This window comes from Lampris incognitus, chromosome 20 (assembly GCF_029633865.1).
Source record: "Lampris incognitus isolate fLamInc1 chromosome 20, fLamInc1.hap2, whole genome shotgun sequence".
Classification (NCBI taxonomy): Eukaryota; Metazoa; Chordata; class Actinopteri; order Lampriformes; family Lampridae; genus Lampris; species Lampris incognitus.
In genome coordinates this window covers 16,145,882-16,159,423 of record NC_079230.1, presented here as the reverse complement: position 1 = coordinate 16,159,423, position 13,542 = coordinate 16,145,882, and positions in this window count along the sequence as shown.

Here is a 13,542-nt window from a genome sequence, read left to right as displayed (position 1 = left end):
AGGAGGCTTTGCACGAGGGGGGAATTGCGTCCCTTTTGAAGTCAACTTGCCGCATTAGGCAGAGGATTCGCAGCACAGTTGTGCGGAGATGCTCCCTTGTTCAAAGGGATGGAAAGGAACCGCTCCAGGGAGCGTCCAACATCAAGAGCTGACCCCGGTGCCGTTTCCCCCGCTACCTTCTGCCATTCGTCCCGCTGCCGTATGCTGTGATTCCCCGAGACCGGCAGGCCTGTGCCATCTGGCCTCACTTCAGATTCCCGGGACACATATTGGGAATCCAAACTACGCCACCTCCCTATCTCTCCCTCCTTTCTCCTCCTCCCGTTTGTCCCCTGCACCCTCCACTCCATCGCTGTTGAGACTTGGCTGAAAGTGGATGGGGGGCTGTACGCTCTCCAACTGATCCCAGTTGCCCTATTCCTCTTTCTAATGCCCTCCTGACTGAGAGCCAGTGGGGGGTCCTTTTCTGTACGAAGGGAACTAGTCAATAGTTTTTCAGGATGAAAGAAACCACCCCGGAGGAAAATGACACCTACTGCTGTCTGCTTGCATTGCCTTCAGACTACTTCACTCTTCACCTTGGCACAACCAAGTGACATTAAAGTGTCACTTTGTCCTGATGAATGCCGTTGAACACCAGGGAGTGAATTATGGGAGGGTTTAGGGGAGGCTGAGCACCCCCGAATGACCTTTGAGGCTCCCATAAAAGAGCAAAATTCTACCATAAGGGGGTGCCCGAAGATTGAATCGAAGCATACGGTATACTTTTAATTTTCGGTTGATATGTTGGAGACGATTTGTCGAACAGATTTGTTAAGAAGACAAAAGTAATTTGCACACTGTTGAGCACCTGAATTTGTCAATTCTGTACTTCATATGAGTAGACCTACACACACACACACACATATATATATATATATATATATCTTGAGAAATATCCTGTTTTTACATGGATGCATGCATTAATATACCACACACACACACACACACACACACACACACACACACACACACACACACACACACACACACACACACACACACACACACACACACACACACAAGAGAAAGGAGGCTGCACAAAGACAGTGACGGTGGGTTGTACAGTGCGTTCTGTAACACTGCCATTGATTTCACACTCTTTTTATGTGTCTCTTTCTCTTCCTCTCCTCCGGGCATCGTCTCAGTGGGGAATTCCAGCCCCTAATAACTGGGGAATCAAAGTTGGACAGCACCACTGCTGGGAATCATAAAGGAAGCAGCAGAGTGGCCGGGCCATCCATTCATCTGACTCCCAGTGCAACGTTTACCAGATGGACACGGCACGTCACCGGGTGACATCTCGAGACAGCCGCGGCCGCCCGACTTTGGAAGAGATGAAAGTTAGGAGAGAGAGAGGACGGGGGAGGCAGGTTGCGTCAAATGGAGCCGGATCTGATCAACAACTGCACCGAGATGAAATCAAAGTGGTTGAAGCATGTGGCGTGAGGCATCTGGTATTCCAGTGAACAGAAGCTACTGAGGCTGCCAATGCATTTGGGGGAACACACACACACAGACACAGACACACACACACACACACACACACACACAAACACACACACACACACACATTCACATACGTGCTTCTCTCCAGGGCCTGAAGCCAGTGTAAATGTGACTGTCTTGCCTTTCAACCCTCTGGAGGTGTATTGTTCGGGGCGCTGGTTGTCCTAAGAAGACTATTATTATCATTGCTGGGTTTGTTCAAAATATAAATAGCGGATGTTGGACATTTGCCGCTACTAGAGAGGAGCTAAGCCATGACATCTGCTCAAACACGGCACCTCTCTTATCTGAGGAGGCAGCCGAAATCAGATTTATATATATATATATATTCTTCCCCCCAATCAAATTAATTTCTGACTAAGCTGACATTGTGGTGTCTTTAAACATAAAATTGTACACTGACGTGGTATACTCAGCCTAAAAGAGGGAGCTTTTTAGATAAATCAATGTAAATAAATGTAAATGAAAACAATTGATGTGATGTTGGTCCGTGTGCTGTATAACGAACTACATTATATAGGCGACAGCATATCTGTGTACATCTGTGCGCTGTGTGTAAAGAACCTGTCATGCCCCTTCTGGCATTGATTTTACATTTCATACTACTTCCTGCGCACATAGCTGTGTGCCTCTGATCCCCTAATCTCAAAATGCCAGCTTTCACTCAATGTCATCTGCCATTGAGCTGCAACCAGGCGCCCATGCTGCTGTTGGCACCAGAACTGCACCCATCCTGCTTGTGTGCGCTAATACCCCGCCGTTGCTAGGCTACAACGAGAGGAATCAAATTTAGGTGGCTTCCACAGCTGTGCGATGCTGTTGTGCACCATGGGATATACATGGCAACATTCCCAGTATGCACCTGGATGGAATGAAACAGGAAGAACCTGCACATTTTTAATCTACTGGGTATTCGCCAGCAGACCAAAGTGTCTCTCGTAAGAAGTACTTCATGTCCCAAAACCGAGGGGAAAACAAATATCAACCGATCAGTCAATCAGAACTTTATTTACATAGCACATTTTCCATGCATTGAAATGCAATGCAGTGTAATAAATGTTACATATAAAACATGCTCAACAGTTTTATGTGCAGCCAACATCAGCAAAGGTCAGTGGGGGCTCGGATAATATGCAACTTCTGGCCCGAGTGTAAAGGACAAACTCCTTACATTACTTTGTTTTCAATGTCGGTGTACTTCCCGTTGCAAATGAAGTGATCTTACGCTTAGTTGACTCGGCTCAATCCATCAATTAATCTTGTCACTAAACTCTCTTTGGTTAGATCAATAAAACAACTGGGCTGCAATGCTCATTCTTACATGCCAAATACCATGAAGGGCTTTTCCACAGTGGTGTCCTGGTTTCTTTTGAATCAGCGAGCCAGGTTTCTAGATTTTGTTTCTTAGGGCTCACAAAGCTGCATCATGAAAAACTACCCCAATTCAAACCATGATGGTTTCAGAATCAGAATACTTTATTCATCCCCGAGGGAAATCAGAACAAGAGAAGTTGTTTGAAGAGCTGGATGACTATCACACTCTAGTTTCTTAAGAAAGCGACTCAACATGGGGTTCAGTGATACAAAACTTTAATCCTGCCAATCAGCAAACACACCCACACACATCAAGGCACTTGGTTCATATCATTACCAATCACACATCCTACATATGTCATGTTACTCCTGATTTCTGCAAGTGTCAAATCAACAACCGAGGACATCAATGATGTCTCCCAGCTGTGACATCATTTATCCAATCAGATTAATCACAGGAATAGTCAACATTATGTGTTTAAGAGGAAAAGAGACTCAAACGAGCCCAAATGCACTGGCATATATACATTTTACCATAAATGCATATTTCTCTTTTAAACCCAATGACGTTATTGTGTGTAGGTATTGAGTCCAAACACACACATTCTGTCGTCGCTGTAGAATTAGAGCTAGGTTTTAGGGTTACAATTAGCTCAAGGTCAACATAGCAAATGTTGATCTGAGAACAATTCTCATTTGCAGAAATCAGGATGTGGGAGGTTTCATCTGTCACTCCCTGTGAAAGATTTTCACTGGGAGTGACAAAGAAGGACAGGATTAGGAAAGATTATTAGCGGGACCGCTCAAATTGGACAGTTTGGAGACAAAGCAAAAGAGGCAAGATTGAGATGGCTCGGACATGTGTGGAGGAGAGATGCTGGGTATATTGGGAGAAGGATGCTGGATATGGAGCTGCCAGGGAAGAGGAAAAGAGGAAGGCCAAAGAGGAGGTTTATGGATGTGGTGAGGGAAGACATGCAGGTGGCTGGTGTGACAGAGGAAGATGCAGAAGACAGGAAGAAATGGAACCGGGTGATCCGCTGTGGCAACCCCTAACGGGAGCAGCCGAAAGTAGTAGTAGTAGTAGAGGATGTAGGAGGAGGACGTGCATAGCTAAATGCTTGTCTTTCTTTTAAAATTCAAAATGTGCAAAACAAAAGACTGATTGATAGATTGATCTGATTCATACATCGATCTGATTGATTGATTAATTGATTGATTGATTGATTGATTGGATTGATTGATTGATTGATTGATTGATTGATTGGAATTCCTTAGTAGATGGTTTGAATTTTCAGCCTTGTCAGGGGAGTCTAAAAAGCTTTGGTCTCTTGGTAAGGCTGTTGGATTTCAAGGCTTACATAACATATAAGGACACTAAATCTTTGCCTAATTATCTCAAAATATCCTGGAATCCTAGAAGCCACACTTTCTACACAACCTATCCTTTGAAATATCTTGTATAGCTCCAAAATTTCCTTGCACATAAAAATATTTAGTGTCTGTGAAAAATGACAGCAACTACATCCACCTTGACTGATCAAGTTCAAAATCAATTGTCTCACCAAGCCCAAAGGCTGTGGCTGTAGAGGCAGGTCCGTCCACAGAAATGGATGGGCCCCTGAAAAAGTCTAGTGAATACCCCCCCCCCCAAAAAAAACCCTGCTTTACTCATACACTATATGTACAAACATATTAGGACACCTGGCCATTACACCTACAGGAGCTTTTATGACATCCCATTCTAAATCCATAGGCATTAATATGGAGTTGCCCCCCCCTTAATATGGAGTTGCCCCCCCCCCCCATTTGCGGTTAGAACAGCTTCCAGTCTTCTGGGAAGGCTTTCCACAAGATTTTGAAGTGTGTCTGTGGAAATTTTTGCCCATTCGTCCAGAAAAGCATTTGTGAGGTCAGGCACTGACGTTGGACGATAAGACATGGCTCGCAATCTCCGTTCTAGTTCATCCCAAAGGTGTTCGATGGGGTTGAGGTCAGCGCTCTGTGCGGGCCAGTCAAGCTCTTCCACACCAAATTCACCCAACCATGTCTTAGTGGACCTTGCTTTGTGCACTGGGCCCTCCCCAAATTGTTCCCACAAAGTTGGAAGAATTGTCCAAAATGTCTTGGTACGCTGAAGCATTAAGATTTCCCTTCACTGGAACTAAGGGGCCCAACCCTTGAAAAAAAAAAACATACCATTATCCCTCCTCCACCAAACTTTACAGTTGGCACAATGCAATCAGGCAGGTAACGTTCTCCTGGCATCCGCCTAACCCAGACTCGTCCATCAGACTGCCAGACAGAGAAGCGTGATTGTCACTCCACAGAACACGTTTCCACTGCTCCAGAGTCCAGTGGCAGCGTGCTCTAAACGACTCCATCCGACGCTTGGCATTGTGCTTGGTGATGTAAGGCTTGCATGCAGCTGCTCGGCCATGGAAACTCATTCCATGAAGCTCCCGGCGCACAGTTTTTGTGTTAATGCCAGAGGAAGTTGGGAACTCTGCCGTTATTGAGTCAACAGAGCGTTGGCGACTTTTACGCACTATGCGCCTCAGCACTCGTTGACCCCGCTGTGTGACTTTACGTGGCCTGCCACTTCGTGGCTGAGTTGCTGTTGTTCCTAAACGCTTCCACTTTTCAATAATACCCCTTACAGCTGACCGTGAAATATCTAGCAGGGAAGAAATTTCACGAACTGACTTATTACAAATGTGGCATCCTATGACAGTTGCACAATTGAATTCACTGAGCCCTTCAGAACGACCCATTCTTTCACAAACGTTTGTAAATGCATGGCTAGCTGCTTGATTTTATACACCTGTGACAATGGGTCTGAACGAAACACCTGAATTCAATGATTAAGAGGTGTGTCCCAATACTTCTGTACATAGTGTATCAACGCATACGCGTGCTCTCTCTCTTCTACTAAACACATACACCTGAACTGAGAGAGACTCAGTAATGGGGGCTATAAAGGGGCACGCACATACACATACGCGCGCGCACACACACAACCATAACTGAACTCTTCGACACACTTAAACACGCCAAGGTCAACAACGATCTGCTACCCTTACACCAAACATTTCTTAGTACAAAAGGCAATTTCTTACCTTATGGCTTCATCTTTGCCTCTTATAGACATCTTCCTTGTTTTACTGGATGCAAAGTCCTTTATAAGGTCTTTAACGTCCATCTGTGTAGCCAGTTCACACACCATGGCAAGTATTGCCATTATCGTTGCTTATATCGTTCTTCTGTCCTTGTTCTTATTGTAGCGAATTCGTCCCCGCGCTTAAGCATATCAGCTCCTTCACGCCTCAGGGCGCCTACGCTTCCGATGGCCTTACGGTCGCTCCAGCCCACTTCTGACACCAATGTAGCGAATTCGGGGGACAACGCAACCACGGGAACTGCCGCGGCCGGGAAGCGAACCTGCATCGCCCGCACCGCAGGAGACATCGCTAACCGCTCGACTAGAGGGTCAGACCCGCGAGCCAGCGGCCAGCGTGTCTTCTTATCCATGCACGTCACATTATATTCGTCGTTTGTTCCTCTCCATTGTTCGTGGCCATGAGTCCCATCTGGGGGGAAAAAACACACACACATGAAAGGTGACGACTAAAGCAAGAAACCTTTCTTCTGTAGCTAACAGCTTCGCGAACTCCTCAGTGCACGACGCGTTTGTAGGACTAGTCCGGCCGCCATCTTGAGAGTTTACAGCTAGCTTGAACATTGTTGCTGGCCCCATGGGCCTCCCCTAGCGGCTGGGCCCCAGAACACTTTCCCCTTTCCCCCATTATGGGCGGCCCTGTGTAGAGGTACAGTGGTTATCCTATCTAATGCCAAAGGTATTTATCAGGGGGGTCCTCGTTTTTTAAACGTTTATTTGGGAAGGGACAGTGTACATGAATCAACATTCGAAACAAATGTAAAAGTACCCGAGTTAGCTAAGAGGCAGCATCCTAGCATAATAAAATAGTACAGATAAAAACACACGACATAGTTAACATACAATACAAGAACAACAAGCGCAAACAAACAAGAAATTACATACAGAATATGCAAATAATGTAGAAAAAGATAATATAGAAAATTATATATATATATAAAAGCAGACATACAACACAGCTAATGTACAATACAGTTAAACAACATGTTAAAGGTGTGTGCGAATTTAATCTCACATCATTCGAGTCACTTGGTTGACTCAGATCAAATCAATTGGCAGTCCAACCATAGTTCGACTGTTAAATGATGAACCTACACTGAAGATGGGTGTAATGATGAACCTACACTGAAGATGGGTGTAATGATGAACCTACACTGAAGATGGGTGTAATGATAAACCTACACTGAAGATGGGTGTCAAGCAAAGGCTTTCAAGGCACATGAAGTGCATGTATCCAGTTTTCTGTTGTTTGGAGGAGGGCAAAGATTCAGACGAACAAGATAACCATCCATATGTAAACTAAGACACGTTAGTCCCTAGTTAACGGGTCTGACCCTTTAGCCGAGCGGTTAATGATGTCGCCTTGTGGTGCAGTTACACCCCGTATTGAATCCGGCACCGGGCAAAAAAAATAACCGGTTACACATATATTCTCTATAATTGCTTAATCCATCACAATCCAGCCCACATACACAATCCCACCAATGGGCAATAAAACATCTCCGATAACATGCAGGTCTTCGGCCGCAGAGTGGAACCATGCAAACATATGGGGAACATGCGGACTTCACACATAACACAGCATCCTCTTGCTGTGTGGCAACAGTTCTAACCATATATAGAGTAATAGTTTCCATCCATCCATCCATTATCTTAACTGCTTCTCCTGCTCCTAGGATCGCGGGATGCTGGAGCCTATTCCAGCAGTCATCGGGAGGCAGGCGGGGAGACACCCTGGAAAGGCCGCCAGGCCATCACAGGGTAAAACGTCGAATTCATTTTTTTTTCTTATAGGGCTAAAAGAGTTCCTCCTAGTTCAGTTTCTCAGCCAATCTTTTTTTGGCATGACTGGTCAGCGGGGCCAGCCCTACAACCGCAAATGTCTGTCAGTGATCATGTTGGAGTGACTGAGTGAACAAGTTACACAGTTGGGCCGCTGGATCAGGTGACCAATGAGATCTCTGGAGTTACACGATTGGTCGGCCGCCTAACGACTTAACTGGTAAATATGGAAGTGGGAGTTTCCCTATTGGCCGTTGGTCTTTCAAAATGAATTCCAGCACATTCCACATTTATCGCACACTAACGAACGGAATATATTACTGCTCGTGGACGCAACTGAAACGCTAAGAGTGGAATATTTAACAACAAATATTACTGGGACCACTACAGAAAATTGCAGATGAACATTTAACATGACGCTACCATCAGCTGACTATCCCTGTAACAATTTGGCCACAACTTTGAACATTGACCATACACGGTCCAGCCATATACTACGTTTTGAGCTACTCTTGTTTTCTGATACTCATGATGTCGTCAGACACACTCATTTACATACAGCCAATCAGTTCAAATCATCAAAATATGAAACCCCGCCCACCCATACCCCAACCCTCGCTTGTGCTTGTCACTCAAAGGTCAGCTCATGAATGTCAACTAACATTAAACCACTCCCTCACAGTTCTTGGGACAACTGAGACCAGTTTTAAAAAACACAATATTAGTCCCTTACGAATTAAAAATTGTTGCTGAATAGTTTATCATGCCGTGTTTACGGTTTTCAGACATGAAAAGTTAAATTTAATCTCTGATTTCGGTCTGACTTTAAACATGTTCATACACTGTTGTGTTTACATTGATAGTCTCAAAGAGACAAATTCCTGGTTGGCTATGTCCAAACTTAATTGGCTGTCAGTAATAAATGGAATTTGAAATGTTGAACCGATGCATATCCGCTTTACAACATTTTACTCTAACCGCATGTGTCACACCTACCCATTGCAAAGATGGGACCTTGCCTTTGTCTCCTTCTTTCGCTAGATTTCCTTTATGGTATATAAATTCTCTTATAAACTACATAAAGGTCCACGGGATGCATTGCCAGAGGAGCAGCAAGAATCAAAGTAGATCTCAAAAATCCATAAAATCACTTCTCCTTTCCTTTTACGCTCTCCTCTTTACCTCTGTAAACCAGAAACAGATGTTCACACTGCTGTGTTCGCCCATTGTCCCAATGGCAGAGGAGATGACGGAGGTGGCCAGGATTTCTGTCTCTTTCGGCACTGATGTTCAAGTGACAAAGTAAAAAGTGTATTCCCTCGAGAGGACAGTGTGAAGATTGCACACATCACCTAAGCACTGAAATTCAGCATCTTTGTATGTTTACTATACACCAACATATACAGTAACATTGGCTTTGAATACGCCAATACACGGATAAGGTCATCTGTGTAAACCTGAAAGATGTTGTCTTTTGAAACCTGGTAGCGTCAATAAAACATTGAAATACTGTAAATCCTTCAGCCTTGAAGTCATCCCCGCCTGAAGTTTACATGTAGACTAAGCTACGTAAAGCAAAGAATAGTTCCTGACACGAGGTGAGTTTTAGTTGGGGAGGGAAAAGAGAGGAATTGTTAAAGAAATATTCAAGGCCGGGGGACAGACGCATGCTACACCAGCATGTTTCAATTGTTATGATGATGAAACCTTTCATAAGACGCCCCCCCCCCCTCCACCGAGGTAAGATGCTCCGTCTCTTTTAATTCCCCTCCTGACCAGCTCTTTTACTGGACGGTAGTGGCCTTGCTAAACTTCGAATAGCATCGCAATCATTTTACTGGTGGGAGGAAATCAAATGAAGTGGTTTTGAGGTTAAGTTGATGTATTATTTTGACAGTACAAAATAAGCCTTTGCTTTTTATAAGGATATACAAATAAAAACTTCTTTTTTTTACTGTTGATATGAGAATCATATGGAGGGTGATCCATTGAACAAAAAAATTTTTAAAAATACTTTTTTGTAATATGGTAAAGTGTAAGTAGGTTTTTTGAGGGAACAGAGTCAGAGTTTCTGGCACTGAAGTAAACAAAGATGGCAGCGCCCCTGGAGCTAGGCATAAAACACCAGTGTACGCCGGCAAATCAGACTGGGGGGCTTTCCGTGCCCAGTTTGAATTGTTAGCCTGGGAGAGCGCTTGGTCGGATGAACAGAAAGCCCTCCAACTTGCTATTTGTTTGACGGCGATACGCCGTCTTGTCTGCTGCTTTTGGATCCTAGTGACAGGACTGATCATGGTACGTTAACCAGCATGCTGGGGTGGTGTTTTGGGCAATGCTTTCGAGCAGAGCTCCTGCGGTCTGAGCTGCATGTGGACGTGCGGGTGAGCTGCTGTGGACTCTGGCTAATGACATTGAGAGTTTACGAGATGGGCGTACGTACACATGCCATCTACTGTGCAAACCGAGCTGGCCTGCGACTGATCCATCAGGGCGCTCTCCCCAGCTGACCTGCGCGTCCATATCCAGCTGGCTCGCCACCCTGCCTGAAGCTCTGATGTATGTGCTGGAGAGGGTGATGGTGATGGGAGCAGTGCAGTGCAGCATGGTACATTTACGGACACCTCCCCAATGGTCAAAATGGTAGGGGAGTATGAGATTGCTGCACTGAAGCTGGCGTGGCTGGAGGACTGAAATTATCAGTGGGCTGGCCCTGCCCCCAATCACACGTCAGCAGACATGGCCACAGACACACAGACACGCCTCTGCTTGGGCTGTGGCCAGGCCAGACACATGATGAAGAATTGCCCTCCTCTGGCTAAGGTGATGGGAAACAGCGTGGGGTTGCAGTAGGTGGGACACTGCTACCCCCACCCCAATGTCCTGTTCACCACCCACATAAGTCAGCTGGGCCACACATAACAGCAGGGGTAGGGGGCAGAAAGTTGTCATGGTGGAGGGGGACTTCTATTTCAGACTTTTGCTACATTCCTATTTGCATAGAGGCTGTTTCATGTACCGCCTTAGTGGATACAGGGTCAAACTGTTACAGTGGTCTGGCCTTGAGGTGGTGCCAGTGGGAACGCGGCTGAATGATAGCAGTTCAATGCTGTACAGTAACCAGTGAGCTAGTACCAATGAAGGGGAAGGGACAACTAATCGTGACAGTTGGGGGAAGGAGCAAGAGACTTCCATTTTGGGTAGCAGAAGTGAAGAACACATGCATTCTGGGCCTCGAATTTTTGAGGGATCACTGCTATCAGCTGGTACTAGGGAAGACCACATTGAGTTTTGGCTGGGGGTCATGCAGTGAATATAAGATTGCATGAACTGAGGTTCATGGGAGAGCAGACAGCAGGACCCCACAGATGCTGTGAGGGAGGGACATGAGCATGCGAGCCATACGTGGATACCCAGTACATCCCAGCCTGAGTCACAGCTATTTTCCATGCAGACCCCATGCCCTGGGGAATTGAAGAGGCTGGAGGTGTCCCAGAATAGCCATGAAGGGGTGGCCTCAGCATCCACCGCTGTTCCTGTTACTCTAGTATGCACCATAGGCCCGGTGGCAGCCGTGAAGGAGAGCTGTGAAGGTTCATCTGGCCGCAAGACAATGAGGATGGCAGCTGTGTGGGAGATATAATATAATAATAACAATAATGGATTACATTTATATAGCGCTCAAAGTGCTTTATTGAAGGAGGAAAATTCACCTCAACCAATGTGTAGCGCACACCTGAGTGAGGCATGGTAGCCATTTTGCGCCAGAACACTCACCAGAGAGGGAGGAATCATTCAGCGAATTACACGGGGGGATGATTAGGTGGCCAGATGGAGAGAGCCAGGTTGGGAATTTTGCCAGGACACCAGGGGACCCCCTACACTTTGCGATAAGTGCCATGGGATCTTTTATGACCACAGTGAATCAGGACCTTCACTTAACGTCTCATCCGAAGGACGGCATCACCTACAGCGCAGTGTCCCATCACTGCACTGGGCTTTTTATTTATCTATTTTTTTTAGGATTAAAGGGAAGACTGCAACCTACTAGCCCATCATCACCACCACTTCAAGCAGCAACTCATTTTCCTGGGAGGTCTCCCATCCAAGTACTAGCCAAGCCCATACCCGCTTAGCTTCCGTCATTCAGCAGAGCCAGGGTACATGTTGGTATGGCTTCCGATGGTATGGCTGGTATGGCTGCCGGATATGGCAAAGGTGTGCCAGTGACCTGGATGTGCAACATCAGGGGCAACTGGGGCAAATTTGAATTCCTAATTGAATTCCACGACTGCTTTTCATGTGAAGAGGAGGAGCTGGGACACACCTCTCTTGTGCAGCACTAAATTGATACAGTGGATGCTGTGCCCATGGAGCAGTGCCCACAATGCCTCCCCCTGGGTCAACAGAAAGCGACAGAGCAGGCTCTAGTGAAAAGGCATTATGCAGGCATAATAAAGCCCCTGGGCATCACCGGTGGTCATGGTGCCAAAGAAGGGGGGGTGGCACTTCTGCATGGACTACATGAGACTTAATGAGGTCACCTAGAAGGACTCCTACCCCCTTCCATGTGTGGATGAATACCTGGATCTGGTGGCTGGGTCCTCCTGGTTCTCTTCCTTCGACTTAAGGAGTGGCTACTGGCAGGTCCTGCTATCTCCTGAAGTGCAACCTAAGTCTGTATTCTGCACAGGGAAGGGACTACAGCAGTTTATAGAATGCTTTGTTTTGGGTTGTGCAATGCACCTTCCACATTTGAGTGCTTAATGGAGAGGGTGTTAGCTGGGGTTTTGCATACTGACTGCCTAGTTTCTGGGACAACATTCTGGCTCATGGCAGCTCGTTTGATTCAGCTGTGGGAGCACTGCGCAGGGTGCTGGAGAGGATCAGCGGTGCTATGAGTTCACCGTGACCCACCGTACAGAAGGACGGCATGGAACACAGACACTCTGTCTCATCAGCCATACATTACAGAGGGCTGTCAGAATTGTGACCATAGGGAGGCCAGGGAACTTGAGCTAGTCCTGGGGGCGGACTGCAGAGAGGGATGAAGGGAGGCCATACTGAAGTGGTGGTGGATGTTACAGATTAGTCCACAGAGCAGAGACAGGACCTTGACCTACAGCATGTGATGCTGTGGGCGGGTGCACAGCAGTGACCACCACGGCAGGAGGTGGCAGCCCTCTCTCCATGGCCAAAAGGGTTGTGGGCCAAGGTCAAGACTGTGGCTGCTAGATGGGGTCGTAAAATGAGCCTGGGTGGAGCCAGCAACCAGGGAGAATAGGTGGCAGGTGGTGTTACCCACAGGGATGCAGGAGGTCGTTGTCAAAGCCATGCCAGGCTCTGCAGTCTTGGATCACTTTGGAGTGATGAAGACGCTCCGCCGTCTGTGTCACGTCATCTACTGGGGACAACTGAGGAGGGACGTTGAGGGCTTTTGCAGGTGCTGTGACCTCTGCACAGTTTGCAAAGGGCCACAAGGCCAGTCTAGGATCCAGCTACAGCAGTTTCCGATGGGGGAGCCCATGCAGCGGGTGGATGTCGACATTGTGGGGCTATTCCCATACACAGCATGAGGGAACAGCTTCAAACTCACTACTATAGACTATTTCACTAAATGGCCAGAGGCCTATGCACTGCTGGACCAGGGATTCAAGACCATGGTTAATGCCCTGGTTGAGGGAATGTTTAGCAGGCTGGGGGTCTCTGAGTCCATCCATAGT